At 38.2% G+C, this 5,348-nt stretch overlaps 1 pseudogene; it reads right to left on the minus strand.

Moving 5' to 3' along the window:
• Nucleotides 1–4,737: 4,737 nt before the first annotated feature.
• Nucleotides 4,738–5,075, minus strand: LOC118544536 (splicing factor 3B subunit 5-like; annotated as a pseudogene).
• Between the last annotated feature and the right edge of the window lie 273 nt (nucleotides 5,076–5,348).

A 5,348-nucleotide genomic window follows, 5' to 3' on the forward strand; every position in this document is an offset into this window, starting at 1 on the left:
AACAGTCATTAAATTAATATTTCTGTCACTTTAACACTTGTCATTTTCTCCACCTCTGATGTAGTAGAGCCTTAGCTCAGACTTTAATGATCTCTAAATGCCACATTGCAATATTCATCTGAGTTTTCCTAGCTGAAATCTCTATAAATTTAACATGTCCATTACTTCCAGAGTGATCTTCCCAAAATGGAAATTTGGTCATGACATTCCTTGACTTAAAACCTTTTATTTCCCATTGTTACAGACCTCACTAGTGTACACCAAATCTGAACCCAGTTTGATCAAAGCACCTTGTCTCTTGCCAAGCCCTTTCTCACCCTTATTTCGGCTTGCTCAATCAATCACATTTCCCCTAACATGGTATATTATTTCACACCACTGTGTTTTGCCTCAGACTATTGGTCCATTTGTTGAAATGCCTATCCTACCTCCCTCCTGTCCTTGTCATGGTTCACCTGGTAAACAGCTCTACTTTCAGTACCCCACTGGAGATTCCCTTGAGCTATATGACCTTTTCTAGGGTGGAGGAATGAATAAATAAGTAACCATAAAGAAAAGAGAATAAGTCTGCTATGACAAATTTCGAGAATTACCACAATATCAAAGTAGACGTTAGAACAGGAAATATCAGAAATGAAGATTTAATATTATTTAAAGACGAGTCAATTTATGAAGATATGTAACAATTCTAAATATGAATAAACCTAACAAATAACCTTCAAAATACAAGAAGAAAATTTGATAGAATTGAAAGGATAAATACAAATCCATAATTATAGTTGGAACATTTAACACTCTGCCTTCAGAAACTGATATAACTGGTAAAAAAGAAATAAGTAGGGATATAGAAGACCTAAATAACACTATAGTCCAACTGGACCTAACTAATTTTTGGAACACTCAGCCACTGACAGAATGTATATTCTTTTCAAGTACATGTGGAAAATTCGCCAGGATACACCTTATTCTGGGCCATAAAACAAACCTAAATGAATTTAAAAGAACTGAAATCATACAAAGCATGTTCTCTGATCATAACAGAATTAAACTATAAATCATTTAAAGAAAGATACCTGTAAAATCCCCTAAATATTTGGGAAGTAAACAACTCATGGATTATAAGGGAAACTAGAAAATATTTTGAACTAAATGAAAATGAAAATTCAACTTATAAAAGTTGTAGGGTGGAGCTAAAGCAGTGCTTAGAGGGAAACTTATAGCATAACAGGATTATATCAAAAGAGAAAGGTTTCAATTTAGTGATACAAATTTCTACTTTAAAAAACTGGAATTTAAAGAGCAAATTAAGGGCGCCTGGGTGGTTCAGTTGGTTAAGCAACTGCTTTCAGCTCAGGTTATGATCCTGGAGTCCTGGGATCGAGTCCCATATCGGGCTCCCTGCTCAGCGGGGGTTCTGCTTCTCCCTCTGACTCTCTTCCCTCTCGTGCTCTCTGTCTCTCATTCTCTCTCTCAAATAAATAAATAAAATCTTTAAAAAAAAAAAATAAAGAGCAAATTAAATCCAAAGTAAGCAGAAGGATACAAAGGAACTAGAATAACTAAAACAATTTTGAAATAGAAGAACAAAGTTGGAGGACTTATACTACCTGATATCAAGATTTACTATAAAGCTCTAGTAACCAAGACAGCATAGTATTCACAAAAGAATAGACATAGAGATTAATGGCATAGAATGGAGAGTCTAGAAATATACCAATTCATTTGTAGCCAATGCTTTTTGGCAAAGGTGCAAAGCAAATTCAATGGAGAAAGGATGGTCTTTTCAACAAATGGTGCTGGAATGGTTGGGCATTCACATGCAAGAAAATAGACCTCAACTTTTACCTGACGTCTTACACAAAAATTAAAATTAAAATGGATTAGTGAACAAAATAAAAAAATTATAAGACTTTTAGAAGAAAACATAGAAAATAATCTTTGTGACCTTATGTTTGGCACAGAAGAAATACTTGTAAAAGAAGATATAAAAATACAGATACAGAAGCAATGTTTATAAAAGAAAAAGGTGGGGCACCTGGGCACCTGAGACTGGGTGGCTCAGTCATCTAGGCATCTGACTGGCTCAGGTCATGATCTCAGGGTCTTGGGATCGAGCCCTGCATCAGGCAAACTGCTCAGCAGGGAGTCTGCTTGTCTCTCTCCCTCTTCTTCTGTCCCTCCCCTGCTTGTGCTCTCTCAAATAAATAAATAAATAAATAAATAAATAAAATAAGATCTTAAAAAGATAAATTGCATTTTTTCCAAATTAAAAGTTTTACCTCTGAAAAACACAATGTTAAGAGAATAGAAAGACAAGCCACGGATTGGGAGAAGATATTTACAAATCACATATTTGACATATAAGACTCCCAAGACTCCTGGGGCACCTGGGTGGCACAGTCAGTTAAGTGTCTGACTCTTGGTTTCGGCTCAGGCCTCAGGTCTGATCTCAGGGTCCTGAGATCCAGCCCCCTGTTGATTCAGGCTCTGACTCAGGAAGGAGTCTGCTTGGGTTTCTCTCTCCTTCTCCCTCTGCCCCTTCCCCCCCCACTCCCCTTCACCCCCACCTCTAAAATAAATAAGTAAATCTTTTAAAAAAGACTCCTAAGACTCCCAAAAAGAAAAGAAACAACTGAATTAAAAAATAGGCAATTTGAACATTTTACTAAAGAAGATAATAGCAAATAAACACATGAAAAGATGTTCAGCATTGTTAGTTATTAAGGAAATTCTAATTAAAATCACAATGAGTTATCTCTATACACCTATTGGTGTATAGCTAGAAAACAAAGTTTTTAAAACCTGACATAACCAAGTGCTAGGGCACTTAGGCATATAGGGCATATAGGGCAACTAGAACTCTTATATGTTGGTAATGGGAATGCAAAATGTTACAACCACAACAGAAAAAGTTTAGCAGTTCCTTATAAAATTAAGTATATAATCCTTAGAATCCACTAATCCCAGTCTGCAGTATTTACCTGAGAAATGAAAAACACGTTTACAAAAAATACATGTATGCAAATAATATACAGCTTAAGTTATACAGATGAATAAAATTATAGGGACATTCCAAATAGTGAATAGATAAATAAATTCTGGTATGTCCATACAATGGCATACTATTCAGGAACAAAAAGGAATAAACTCCTCATACATGCAAATGCATGAATGAATCAGATAAATTATGCCAAATGAAAGAAGCAAGATTCAAAAAACTATATATGATTCCTTTATATGACATTCTGGAAACATCAAAATAATAGAGACAAAACATGTCTGTGATTGCCTGGGGCTGTTGGTTAGATGAGGGGACTTACTGCAGTGGAGTCCAAGAGAAACTTTGGGGTGATGGAAATTGGGGTGATTGGAGTAGTGATTATACAAAGGCATGCATTTGTCAAAACTCCTAGGACTATGCACTTAAAAATGGATGAATTTTCACTTCACACCCATTAAGATGGCCACCATCTAAGATAATAAGTGTTGACAAGGATGTGGATAAATTGAAACCCTTGTGCATTATTGGTGGGAATGTAAGATGCTGCAGCTGCTATGGAAAACAATACAGAGGTCCCTCAAAATATTAAAAATAGAACTGCTGTGGCCCCTGGGTGGATCAGTTGGTTAAATGACTGACTTGATTCCGGCTCAAGTCATGATCTCAGAATGGTGAGATGAGCCTCACGTGGGACTCCACTCAGCCCAGAGTCTGCTTGAGATTCTCTATCTCTCCCTCTACCCCTCCCCCTGCTCATGTGTGCTCTCTCTCTAAAAATAAAGAAAATCTTAAAAAAAAAAAAGAAATATCATATTATCCAGTAATCCCACTTCTGGGTATGTAAATCCAGAAGAATTGAAAGCAGGATCTCAAAGAGATATTTGTATACCCATGTTCATTGCAGCATTATTCACAATAGCCAACAGGTGGAAGCAACCCAAATGCCCATAAACTGATGAATGTATATAGAAAATGTAATATGAAATATTATTCAGCCTTTAAAAAGAATGAAATCCTGTTATATGCCACAACATGGACAAACCTTGGACATTATGATAAGTGAAATAAGCCAGTCACAAAAAGGCAAATAATTTATGATTCTATTTATATGAGATATCTAAAGTAGCTAAACTCATAGAAACAAAAAGTAGAAGTATGGCTGCCAGAAGCTGAGGAGAGAGGTAGGTGGGGAATTGCTTTTCAATGAGTATAGAATTTCAGTTTTGCAAGATGAAAAAAAATCCTAGAGATCTGTTGAATGATAAATACAGTTAACACTACTGAAATGTACATGTAATAATGGTTAAAATTTAAATTTTATGTGTTTTATACAATTTTTTTAAAAGGGGGTAAATCTTACTGCATATAAATTAATATCTCAGCAAATGTAACTTTTTCTTTTGAGACTGAAAAATTTCTGAACTTTACAGAAAAAGCAACGACAATCAACTAGCCCAAAACAAACCTGCGAATCCCGTCTCATTCCAGGGCCTTCTCCCCTCTCTTGCTGGCTTTAGGCTCTCTCCGCCATCTCACTGCTTCAGGGTCCAGAAGCTCTCCCCCAGGAAGGCAGGTCAGGCAGGACGCCCCTGGTATGAGCCCTTCTGTACAAGGAAAGCAGGAGAAACATGGTCATGGAGAATCGGTCTACTTGGGGCAGGAACACGCGGGAGTGATGGCAAATGGGAGGAACTCTGTGGGAGATGCTCCCGCACAGCGGTGACAAGATGAAGGTGTCAGTTCTCCCGCTTGTGCGCTGGCCATCCTCCAGGCTGCAGCACCTTCCCCATCAAGTTGAAGCGGACTGGTGCTTTGCTCTCATTCTGCGCAATGGCGAAGGAGCTGAGAAGGTCCCCGTGGCTCAGGTAGGAGCAGCAGTCGCAGCGCTGGTTTACCAGCCCCTCCCACTGGGTGGTGTCGGCGTGGCCCCTGCCGGAGCCCTTGGATGCAGGTGCCCCAGCTGGCTGTGGAGGGTGCAGGGGTGGGTCGTCTCGAAGCTTTCCCTCCGCTCCTGGGTCAGAGGCCACAGACAAAGAAGGAGCGGCTCTAGATTTTCACGCGGGAGAAGGGCCATGGCACAGAACCCAACAAACTTAACTTTTTAAAAAAAAAAATGACCAAAAGTCTTCATTTGAAGAATTCTTGTCCTTTGCATTATAACTTTATAACTCTTCATACCAAAAGGTGAAGTCTATGTTTCCAGCTTTTGGATCTAGTCTTAGCCGGGTGACTTGGTTTGGCGAATAAAATGTGGCAGGAGTAATGATGTGCCTAGACCTTGTGAAAAGATCCATTGAGCCATATTAAAAATGTTAAGGGTTTATTTGAGCAAAAATTGATTTGAATC

The sequence above is a fragment of the Halichoerus grypus genome, chromosome 14, assembly GCF_964656455.1.
Source record: "Halichoerus grypus chromosome 14, mHalGry1.hap1.1, whole genome shotgun sequence".
NCBI lineage: Eukaryota > Metazoa > Chordata > Mammalia > Carnivora > Phocidae > Halichoerus > Halichoerus grypus.